The sequence below is a fragment of the Coffea eugenioides genome, unplaced genomic scaffold (assembly GCF_003713205.1).
Source record: "Coffea eugenioides isolate CCC68of unplaced genomic scaffold, Ceug_1.0 ScVebR1_2303;HRSCAF=3308, whole genome shotgun sequence".
NCBI lineage: Eukaryota > Viridiplantae > Streptophyta > Magnoliopsida > Gentianales > Rubiaceae > Coffea > Coffea eugenioides.
The window spans coordinates 68,014-80,815 of record NW_020862779.1 but is presented as its reverse complement, the minus strand read 5'-3'; positions in this window follow the sequence as shown (position 1 = coordinate 80,815).

Genomic DNA, 12,802 nt, shown 5'->3' with positions numbered 1-12,802 from the left:
ATGTTGTATCCCTGTCTTTTAGCTTCGAAATGGTGGGTCTTTCACCCTCATCCGATAATTGTAGTGCATTTGGTGCTATTACCGCAAAGTAAAGTCAAAACCTGTTTTTTTTCAGGGCCAAAGTTAATTGCATGTACGAAATTTCTGGTTTCCTTTAATGTTTGTATATGTTCATGGAACCCTATTGGGGTCATATTTGGCATTGGTTTATTTTGATTATTTTAGGGTTTCTTGGCGATTAAGGCCAATCTGAAGTGAAAACTTTTGAAGTTGAGCCGGTGAGTGTTCCACTACCTGCTACCCGTTATGTGAAATATCTGAATATCTGAATACTTGATTTATGACTATTGAAGCCAAATACTGTTTTGATAAAATGGAGGCGAGGGTGTACTTTATCACACTCGTTCTCTGGTCTGTTCATATGCCAATTTTGAACGCGTATCTGAATCTACTATCTGTATCTGTTCTGACGTCGTTTGGAAGCTTGAGTCCAACGACCTTTCTGTGACCTATGAGCTCAAATCCTGTGGCTAAGTTATTCGAGTCGGGCCGGCAAGGGCCTGGACGATTAGATAACGAACCGCGGTAGTCTGTTTTGGGATCTTTGGGTATTGAGACCCTTGATTCCGGGTATACTCGAGTATTACCATTTCTGTTTCTGTTAAGGTGAGCGGGCCCGGTAAAGGGGAGTTTGGTGGACGGAATTTGGTGTAAAGTGGGGTCTACGGACGCGTTGGTTCTATATACGTTGACGGAGAGTCAACCGGCTTGGATCAAGTACTGCGCTGGAAAGGTGGCTCCTGAGAGCCACCTGTATCCTTCTGATTTGAATCATTGGTTCCTTTACTTTACATCTGGCATGTGTACCTGATTTGTGAAATGTGAAATGCCATGGTTTTACTGCTATATGTTTGGTACCTCATTGAGCGCAAGCTCACCCCTTTCTGTTCCTTTTTGTTTTCCTTACAGGAAAATAAATACTTTTGGACTGGATTTGATAATTGGTTGCCGAATTGAGCTAGTTGGACATATCTTTTGTATAGCTCATTGATTTAAACCCTAAATGTACTTTTGGGTCCGTTTTTCTTTTGGATTTGGCAAACCGTACATGTATCCACTTTTGAATCACTTTGGTATGCCCTTTGGGTTGTATATGCTAAATTTTGAGATGTAAATATTTGCTTGACGTTTGGTTGGGTTTTGCCATGTCGGTTCCTATTCATGGCCGACTCCGATTTCATTTTGTTTTATTCTGGAATTTTGACTTGTCTATGCGCGTTGTATGGTCCGGAACGTATTCGATCGCTCTAATCTGAACCGTTAGTCCTGGCGAGAGCTTGGCAGGCGGTCCGCCGAACCCTTTGGTTCGCCATAGGGTGAGGTGGGGCTGTCACAGGTGGTATCAGAGCCTGCTTCGCGTGGTCTCTGCGCGGAGTGAGCCTGGACTAAGTGGTGAATAGGTATGAAGGATTAAGTGCTCGTTCGAGCCTAAGCTCTGAATTGTGAATGTTATAGGCCTTAAATTTTCTTGTGGTATTTGAGGACCATAGATAGGTATGTCTGGTAGGAATTTCGATTGTAGATGGTTTACTCTTGGGACTGGCCAGCCCGAGAGGTGAATTGTCTTATTTCGGATTCTTGTGCCTGAGTACTCCAGAGTGGAGGCGGTGTTACGTAGGTGAGAGTTGCATTTTGGGAACATGAATAGGCTTTGTTCGACTGGAATGAGTACAAGAGGTTAATGGATATTTCATTTGGATAATAGGTGATGTGGGAGACCGGACGGGGTTATTTTAGCAAGGTTTGGGACGATATATCCCTTTTCTTTTAATTCGCTTGTATATTGTTGCTACATGCCGTCAGTTGTATAATTGTGTATATGAATAATTGCCTGATTTGATACGTATTTGTATATTTGATCATTTGTTTCCTTGATATGTGGAGTGTTATGTGCATATATGTTTATTTGTGTAATTGGTGGCCTCAATTTTAGATACTTTAGTTAATTTCCTATTGCTATGTTTATTTACTAAAGTATCTTTGGGGGAAAGAAAAAAAAAGAGAGAAAAAAAAATATATATATATGTAAGAAAGACGGAAACACGGATGTGGTCGTGGCCGTGGAACTAAGCGAGACCAAGAATCAAGAGAAGAAAAGGGAAACAATAGCTGGACAAGGACCGAGAGTGCCACTCGTACTTAGGAATGTATTATGACCCATTGTTTTGCCGACAGGCTAGCCTTCGAGTTCCAGCAACTCCGTAAGATGACACACTGGGTTGATCCGTATCAAGAAATTGCGGTTCTCCGAGACGAAATAGAGGTTCAAAGGAGGTTAACCAAGTACTGGGAAGGGCGATGGAAGCAAGAGTATTCGGAGAAACTTGAGCTCTTACACCAAAACATGGAGCTAAAGAGGAAATACGAAGAGATTTCCAAGGAGACCGTAGCAATGGCACAAAGCAATACTTTATGGGGATTCCAGAGGAAGCTCAAAAGATAGGAATTGCAAGGCCACAACTGAAGATCTTCCATGCAAAGAAAAAGGGTAAAGCTGGAAGGCCATTTGTTAAGAGGGGCCGTGGATCGGGTGGTGTGACAAATTGTAGTTATTGTAGAAAATCCAATCATATTGAAGTAGATTGTTGGTTAAAGGGGAGGAGATGTCTGTGTTGTGGAATGCCGAGCATCTGATTGCTAATTGCCCGGGTTTAGTGCCCGAAAAGAAGGGAACCCAGCAGCCAACCAAGACCGACCCTGGACCGTCAAGTGGAGAAGGGACTGGAATGAAGACATCGTTTCTTCTGACTCTGATGACGAAGAAGGTACAGGCCATTGGTTACTTTAAATTTGGAAGGTAAAATTTCGAGGGCGAAATTCTTTTAAGGGGGAGAGAGTGTGAGAACCCGTAATTTGCATTTTTTTAGGTTTTCGCATTTTTATGGCTTGTTTTCTGCACTTTCTGTATCCGGAAAATTTTCTAGATAAATTTTATGAGGAAATATAGTTTTTAGATGATTTTTCTAGTATCGAATAGATTTTGAGAAATTAAGAGCGTATACCGGACGTGGGACCCACTAGTGCGAAAAGTTCGGAAAATTTCGGCCAACTAGATTAAGTTTTGGATACTGGAATTATTTTATCGGGTGTTAAGAGATAATTAGAGGAAGCTATTTGGATTGATGTGAGAGGGAACAAAGTGATAGACTTGCATTAAATAGGTGACATGTGTCACCATATGATTAAATCTTGTTTTGACTTACTATTCAACCTTTTAGCATTTACCATAATAACTTCAAAAATTGACCAAAATATCTTCATTTCTAAGCTTCATATGGCCGGCCACCTTCAAGCAATAAGGGAAGAAAAGCTCTCCAATTTCTTTGCTCCAAGCTTGCTTAATCTTCACTTTTAACCGTTTAATTTTAGTTTTACTCCATAAAACCTCTTCACTTAGTGATTTTGAGGTGATTGGTGAAGTTGTTTGGAAAGTTAAGGTGACCAATAGCTCTCTCTCTCTTGTTCTTAAGGTAAGTTGTGAAGAACCACCCTCCTCCTTTAATTGATGCTTAAATCATGCTTAGTGGTAGTATAAGATGCAAATTTATGGATTAAATCTTGAGTTTTGGTTGAATTGGTGAAGTTTTATTATTTTTGGGGATTTTTCTGTTTTAATATAAGCATGATTGTGTGGCTATGTATGATGATTGGAAATGGTATATAAGGCATCTAGAAGGTGGAAAAAGTGGTAAATTGCAACCAATTTCTGTTTTGGACCAAAAATTGAAAAGTGAGGGTTTTTTTGAAGAACATTCTGCCCGAATTTTTAGCTCCTAGTTAGAGGCCTAATTAGCCTTAACTCAAAACATGAAAGTTTTGGAAATGACATTTTAGAGGTGCCTACAAAATTTCAGGTCAATCGGAGTAGCGTAGAGTGAGAAAAGTCGAAATTACCTTGCTGTCCTGGTTTTACCCGAATTTGGGAATTGCTTCTGTAATTGGTTGTTTTGGTCAGGAATGCTTCTGAATTGGTTGTTGAGGTCTTCTGATGAAATGTATCCCTGTTTCTTATCTTTCATCTGGTTTTGGAATTTCTGGATTTGGACTTGTAGAGCCTGAGTTATGATGTTTCCGCTAGAATGCGTTGTGGTGAATATGTTTTACGTTGTTGATGAAGTATCTTGCATTTTGGACCTGTTTGCACCCAAAAATGGGTTGACTGACCTTCTGTGATGTTGTATCCCTGTCTTTTAGCTTCGAAATGGTGGGTCTTTCACCCTCATCCGATAATCGTAGTGCATTTGGTGCTATTACCGCAAAGTAAAATCAAAACCTATTTTTTTTCAGGGCCAAAGTTAATTGCATGTCCGAAATTTCTGGTTTCCTTTAATGTTTGTATATGTTCATGGAACCCTATTGGGGTCATATTTGGCATTGGTTTATTTTGATTATTTTAGGGTTTCTTGGCGATTAAGGCCAATCTGAAGTGAAAACTTTTGAAGTTGAGTCGGTGAGTGTTCCACTACCTGCTACCCGTTATGTGAAATATCTGAATATCTAAATACTTGATTTATGACTATTGAAGCCAAATACTGTTTTGATAAAATGGAGGCGAGGGTGTACTTTATCACACTCGTTCTCTGGTCTGTTCATATGCTAATTTTGAACGCGTATCTGAATCTGCTATCTGTATCTGTATATGTTATCTGTATCTGGATCTGTATCTGTTCTGACGTCGTTTGGAAGCTTGAGTCCAACGACCTTTCTGTGACCTATGAGCTCAAATCCTGTGGCTAAGTTATTCGAGTCGGGCCGGCAAGGGCCTGGACGATTAGATAACCAACCACGGTAGTCTGTTTTGGGATCTTTGGGTATTGAGACCCTTGATTCCGGGTATACTCGAGTATTACCATTTCTATTTCTGTTAAGGTGAGCGGGCCCGGTAAAGGGGAGTTTGGTGGACGGAATTTGGTGTAAAGTGGGGTCTACGGACGCGTTGGTTCTATATACGTTGACGGAGAGTCAACCGGCTTGGATCAAGTACTGCGCTGGAAAGGTGGCTCCTGAGAGCCACCTGTATTCTTCGGATTGGAATCATTGGTTCCTTTACTTTACATCTGGCATGTGTACCTGATTTTTGAAATGTGAAATACCATGGTTTTACTGCTATATGTTTGGTACCTCATTGAGCGCAAGCTCACCCCTTTCTGTTCCTTTTTGTTTTCCTTACAGGAAAATAAATACTTTTGGACTGGATTTGATAATTGGTTGCCGAATTGAGCTAGTTGGACGTATCTTTTGTATAGCTCATTGATTTAAACCCTAAATGTACTTTTGGGTCCGTTTCTCTTTTGGATTTGGCAAACCGTACATGTATCCAATTTTGAATCACTTTGGTATGCCCTTTGGGTTGTATATGCTAAATTTTGAGATGTAAATATTTGCTTGACGTTTGGTTGGGTTTTGCCATGTCGGTTCCTATTCATGGCCGACTCCGATTTCGTTTTGTTTTATTCTGGAATTTTGACTTGTCTATGCGCGTTGCATGGTCCGGAACGTATTCGATCGCTCTAATCTGAACCGTTAGTTCTGGCGAGAGCTGGGCAGGCGGTCCGCCGAACCCTTTGGTTCGCCTTAGGGTGAGGTGGGGCTGTCACAATTTGGCTTTCGAGGTCTTCATAAGAAATGTAGGGTTATGTCTTGGCTTCGAAACACCATAAGATTCGTTCTAATCCGATAAGTGTAGCTTCAGTTATGGATATTGTGCCGAAAGGTGTATTTGATAGTTAATGATGTGTATGTGGTTAATTTGAGATGAAATGGATGTTGCTTGTAGGATGGAAAAGTAATGAAATTAAGGGGAAATGCTGTCCGATCTTTGAAAGCATTTGATTGCTTTGAGTTTGAGTTGAAGGCCCTGGACTTGATCGAGGAAACTGTCTATGATGGATGAGGATTATGAGTCGTGGTTGGTGAGTGACCCTAAACTATTTCCAAAGCTACTTATGAACTGTTTCCTGCATTCTTTATTCAATTGCATATCATGCGTGTTTGGATGGGAGTTCATGGCATGTTTTGGTTTCAATGAGTTCTTGGGGAGTCTTGTGCTGAACACTAACGTCTCCACCACTTGTTTATGTTTGTCTGGAGCTCAAAAAGGGGCTCCCTCTTACTGTTCAACGTTAAATGATCTATTTGAGCGTTGGATGTTTAAGTGCAATGATTTCACTGGCTCACCAGAGCAAAAATACGTACATTTGATCTCGGAATCATGACATCATTGAAATGCATTATTGTAAAATATATTTGATTACTGATTTTACTGGTTACTCGCTGAGGGTTAGCTCACCCCAAAACTATTTTATTCCTCTCCACAGGGCTCGAGGCGAAGGAAGTGCTTGTAGTACTTATTCATGTGGCTGGATGTATTATCTCCTGTATAGTTTGAGTTTTAGGTTTCTCTTGTGTAATAGTTGGGTTTGTATGAATGTTTGGACTTGAATGGACGTACGTGTACGTTCCACGCTTGGAATTAATTTCCGCTGCGTATGTGATATGTAATTCTTGGAGAATTTGATGTAATTTGAGATATATCTTGTAATTTAATTGAGAAATTTAGTGAACGACTGAGTCCCGGCGAGAGTTGGGCAGGCGGTCCGCCGAACCCTTTGGTTCACCTTAGGGGGAGGTGGGGCGGTCACAGTTGGTATCAGAGCTTCGGCTTCAGATCTCTGTAGTGTGTCCTAGGCTTAAAGTTTAGGATGCCAGACTGTGGGTTTGGTTTGAAATATCAGTGATTTCTTGTTGGAATGAAAATCTGACAAGTGGGATTAGAGTAACACTTCGTGCTTGCTTGGAAATGCTTGTTTGACTTTTGAAGGATATCTTGACTTGATTAGTATGAGTTGGAATGTCGAGGATGACATTCTTTTAAGGGGGGGAGTTTGTGACGCCCGAAGGAAAAGAAAAGGAAAATTTTCTTTATTTATTTTATTTTTCGCGTGCATTTTCTTACTTTATTTTATTATCCAAATTTTCCAGAGAGTTTGATAAGTGAATATAGTTTTCCAATCCTTTTTCTAGTATAAGTTAGTTCACAAGAAATAAAGAGTGTATATCGGACGTGGGACCCGCTAGTGGCGTTAAGTGCGATAAATTCGACCGATTAGGTTATGTTTTGTATACCAGGATTAATATACTAGGTGTTAAGAGATAATTAGAGGTTACTTAGATGGTTTACTCTTGGAGAGACAAAAGGATAAGATTAACACCATAGAGGACCATTTGTCACATAACCATTGGACCTTGACTTTTGACCAAGACTTTTTTATCTTTATATTGGAAAAAATTGGACAAATTTCTTCATTTCTTTCTTCCTCTTGGCTGACTTCCTTAGCTAGAAAAGAGAGAGAGAAAACCCCAACTTCAACTTTCATTTCTTGCTTAGATCTTGCAAACCAACCGATTAAATCTTGAATTTGTCCACAAAGGTGACTTGCTAAGAGAGTTTGAAGGTCTTGGTGTAGTTGTTTTGGAAGAAAAACCACTAAGCTACTACCTTTCTTGAGGGGTTAAGGTATTTTGCTTGGAAACTTACTTTTGTTCCTAATCATGGTCAATTAGTGGTTTGTAGTGGCTAAGTATGTTATTTTATGGAAGATTTTGTGGTTTGAGGGAGTATTAGTTAAATTTCAGATTTTATTGGGAATTTTTCTGATTTTACATGGTCATTTGTGGTTGGCCATGAATAATGGTTTGATATGGTGTAAAATGAGGCTTTTATATGTTAGTTGTAGTTGGATGCGGAAAATTTCAGTTTTGTGCGGAAATTTCAGGTTTAGGGTTTCAAATTTGCCTGTTCTGACCGGAATTATTTGAGAATGTTAGAGACCGAATTAATCTTTGCCCGAAACATGAAAATTGTTTATAATTGAGTTAGCAAGCTACCTGTAAAATTTAAGCGCGATCGGAACACTGTAGCATGTGAAAAGACCGAAATACCCTTGCCTGCCCATGAGCCCTGTTTCGCGCCCAGATTTCTGTTTTCGTGGAAATATCCATTTTTGTCCATGTAAATGCATGATTTGGCTTTCGAGGTCTTCATAAGAAATGTAGGGTTCTATCTTGGCTTCGAAACTCCATAAGATTCGTTCTAATCCGATAAGTGTAGCTTCAGTTATGGATATTGTGCCGAAAGGTGTATTTGATAGTTAATGATGTGTATGTGGTTAATTTGAGATGAAATGGATGTTGCTTGTAGGATGGAAAAGTAATGAAATTAAGGGGAAATGCTGTCCGATCTTTGAAAGCATTTGATTGCTTTGAGTTTGAGTTGAAGGGCCTGGACTTGATCGAGGAAACTGTCTATGATGGATGAGGATTATGAGCCGTGGTTGGTGAGTGACCCTAAACTATTTCCAAAGCCACTTATGAACTGTTTCCTGCATTCTTTATTCAATTGCATATCATGCGTGCTTGCATGGGAGTTCATGGCATGTTTTGGCTTCAATGAGTTCTTGGGGAGTCTTGTGCTGAACACTAACGTCTCCACCACTTGTTTATGTTTGTCTGGAGCTCAAAAAGGGGTTCCCTATTACTTTTCAACGTTAAATGATCTATTTGAGCGTTGGATGTTTAAGTGCAATGATTTCACTGGCTCACCAGAGCAAAAATACGTACATTTGATCTCGGAATCATGACATCATCGAAATGCATTATTGTGAAATATATTTGATAACTGATTTTACTGGTTACTCGCTGAGCGTTAGCTCACCCCAAAACTATTTTTTCCCCTCCACAGGGCTCGAGGCGAAGGAAGTGCTTGTAGTACTTATTCATGTGGCTGGATGTATTATCTCCTGTATAGTTTGTGTTTTAGGTTTCTCTTGTGTAATAGTTGGGTTTGTATGAATGTTTGGACTTGAATGGAAGTACGTGTACGTTCCACGCTTGGGAATTAATTTCCGCTGCGTATGTGATATGTAATTCTTGGAGAATTTGATGCAAATTTGAGATATATCTTGTAATTTAATTGAGGAGTTTAGTGAACGACTGAGTCCCGGCGAGAGCTGGGCAGGCGGTCCGCCGAACCCTTTGGTTCACCTTAGGGGGAGGTGGGGCAGTCACAGTTGGTATCAGAGCTTAGGCTTCAGATCTCTGTAGTGTGTCCTAGGCTTAAAGTTTAGGATGCCCGGCTGTGGGTCTGGTTTGAAATATCAGTGATTTCTTGTAGGAATTAAAATCTGACAAGTCGGATTAGAGTAACACTTCGTGCTTGCTTGGAAATGCTTGTTTGACTTTTGAAGGATATCTTGACTTGATTAGTATGAGTTGGAATGTCGAGGACGACATTCTTTTAAGGGGGGGAGTTTGTGACGCCCGAATGAAAAGAAAAGGAAAATTTTCTTTATTTATTTTATTTTTCGCGTGCATTTTCTTACTTTATTTTATTATCAAAATTTTCCAGAGACTTTGATAAGTGAATATAGTTTTCCAATCCTTTTTCTAGTATAAGTTAGTTCATAAGAAATAAAGAGTGTATATCGGACGTGGGACCCGCTAGTGGCGTTAAGTGCGATAAATTCGACCGATTAGGTTATGTTTTGTATACCAGGATTAATATACTAGGTGTTAAGAGATAATTAGAGGTTACTTAGATGGTTTAATCTTGGAGAGACAAAAGGATAAGATTAACACCATAGAGGACCATTTGTCACAGAACCATTGGACCTTGACTTTTGACCAAGACTTTTTTATCTTTATATTGGAAAAAATTGGACAAATTTCTTCATTTCTTTCTTCCTCTTGGCTGACTTCCTTAGCTAGAAAAGCGAGAGAGAAAACCCCAACTTCATCTTTCATTTCTTGCTTAGATCTTGCAAACCAACCGATTAAATCTTGAATTTGTCCACAAAGGTGACTTGCTAAGGGTGTTTGAAGGTCTTGGTGTAGTTGTTTTGGAAGAAAAACCACTAAGCTACTACCTTTCTTGAGGGGTTAAGGTATTTTGCTTGGAAACTTACTTTTGTTCCTAATCATGGTCAATTAGTGGTTTGTAGTGGCTAAGTATGTTATTTTATGGAAGATTTTGTGGTTTGAGGGAGTATTAGTTAAATTTCAGATTTTATTGGGAATTTTTCTGATTTTACATGGTCATTTGTGGTTGGCCATGAATAATGGTTTGATATGGTGTAAAATGAGGCTTTTATATGTTAGTTGTAGTTGGATGCGGAAAATTTCAGTTTTGTGCGGAAATTTCAGGTTTAGGGTTTCAAATTTGCCTGTTCTGACCGGAATTATTTGAGAATGTTAGAGACCGAATCAATCTTTGCCCGAAACATGAAAATTGTTTATAATTGAGTTAGCAAGCTACCTGTAAAATTTAAGCGCGATCGGACACTGTAGCATGTGAAAAGACCGAAATACCCTTGCCTGCCCATGAGCCCTGTTTCGCGCCCAGATTTCTGTTTTCGTGGAAATATCCATTTTTGTCCATGTAAATGCATGATTTGGCTTTCGAGGTCTTCATAAGAAATGTAGGGTTCTATCTTGGCTTCGAAACTCCATAAGATTCGTTCTAATCCGATAAGTGTAGCTTCAGTTATGGATATTGTGCCGAAAGGTGTATTTGATAGTTAATGATGTGTATGTGGTTAATTTGAGATGAAATGGATGTTGCTTGTAGGATGGAAAAGTAATGAAATTAAGGGGAAATGCTGTCCGATCTTTGAAAGCATTTGATTGCTTTGAGTTTGAGTTGAAGGGCCTGGACTTGATCGAGGAAACTGTCTATGATGGATGAGGATTATGAGCCGTGGTTGGTGAGTGACCCTAAACTATTTCCAAAGCCACTTATGAACTGTTTCCTGCATTCTTTATTCAATTGCATATCATGCGTGCTTGCATGGGAGTTCATGGCATGTTTTGGCTTCAATGAGTTCTTGGGGAGTCTTGTGCTGAACACTAACGTCTCCACCACTTGTTTATGTTTGTCTGGAGCTCAAAAAGGGGTTCCCTATTACTTTTCAACGTTAAATGATCTATTTGAGCGTTGGATGTTTAAGTGCAATGATTTCACTGGCTCACCAGAGCAAAAATACGTACATTTGATCTCGGAATCATGACATCATCGAAATGCATTATTGTGAAATATATTTGATAACTGATTTTACTGGTTACTCGCTGAGCGTTAGCTCACCCCAAAACTATTTTTTCCCCTCCACAGGGCTCGAGGCGAAGGAAGTGCTTGTAGTACTTATTCATGTGGCTGGATGTATTATCTCCTGTATAGTTTGTGTTTTAGGTTTCTCTTGTGTAATAGTTGGGTTTGTATGAATGTTTGGACTTGAATGGAAGTACGTGTACGTTCCACGCTTGGGAATTAATTTCCGCTGCGTATGTGATATGTAATTCTTGGAGAATTTGATGCAAATTTGAGATATATCTTGTAATTTAATTGAGGAGTTTAGTGAACGACTGAGTCCCGGCGAGAGCTGGGCAGGCGGTCCGCCGAACCCTTTGGTTCACCTTAGGGGGAGGTGGGGCAGTCACAGTTGGTATCAGAGCTTAGGCTTCAGATCTCTGTAGTGTGTCCTAGGCTTAAAGTTTAGGATGCCCGGCTGTGGGTCTGGTTTGAAATATCAGTGATTTCTTGTAGGAATTAAAATCTGACAAGTCGGATTAGAGTAACACTTCGTGCTTGCTTGGAAATGCTTGTTTGACTTTTGAAGGATATCTTGACTTGATTAGTATGAGTTGGAATGTCGAGGACGACATTCTTTTAAGGGGGGGAGTTTGTGACGCCCGAATGAAAAGAAAAGGAAAATTTTCTTTATTTATTTTATTTTTCGCGTGCATTTTCTTACTTTATTTTATTATCAAAATTTTCCAGAGACTTTGATAAGTGAATATAGTTTTCCAATCCTTTTTCTAGTATAAGTTAGTTCATAAGAAATAAAGAGTGTATATCGGACGTGGGACCCGCTAGTGGCGTTAAGTGCGATAAATTCGACCGATTAGGTTATGTTTTGTATACCAGGATTAATATACTAGGTGTTAAGAGATAATTAGAGGTTACTTAGATGGTTTAATCTTGGAGAGACAAAAGGATAAGATTAACACCATAGAGGACCATTTGTCACAGAACCATTGGACCTTGACTTTTGACCAAGACTTTTTTATCTTTATATTGGAAAAAATTGGACAAATTTCTTCATTTCTTTCTTCCTCTTGGCTGACTTCCTTAGCTAGAAAAGCGAGAGAGAAAACCCCAACTTCATCTTTCATTTCTTGCTTAGATCTTGCAAACCAACCGATTAAATCTTGAATTTGTCCACAAAGGTGACTTGCTAAGGGTGTTTGAAGGTCTTGGTGTAGTTGTTTTGGAAGAAAAACCACTAAGCTACTACCTTTCTTGATGGGTTAAGGTATTTTGCTTGGAAACTTACTTTTGTTCCTAATCATGGTCAATTAGTGGTTTGTAGTGGCTAAGTATGTTATTTTATGGAAGATTTTGTGGTTTAAGGGAGTATTAGTTAAATTTCAGATTTTATTGGGAATTTTTCTGATTTTACATGGTCATTTGTGGTTGGCCATGAATAATGGTTTGATATGGTGTAAAATGAGGCTTTTATATGTTAGTTGTAGTTGGATGCGGAAAATTTCAGTTTTGTGCGGAAATTTCAGGTTTAGGGTTTCAAATTTGCCTGTTCTGACCGGAATTATTTGAGAATGTTAGAGACCGAATCAATCTTTGCCCGAAACATGAAAATTGTTTATAATTGAGTTAGCAAGCTACCTGTAA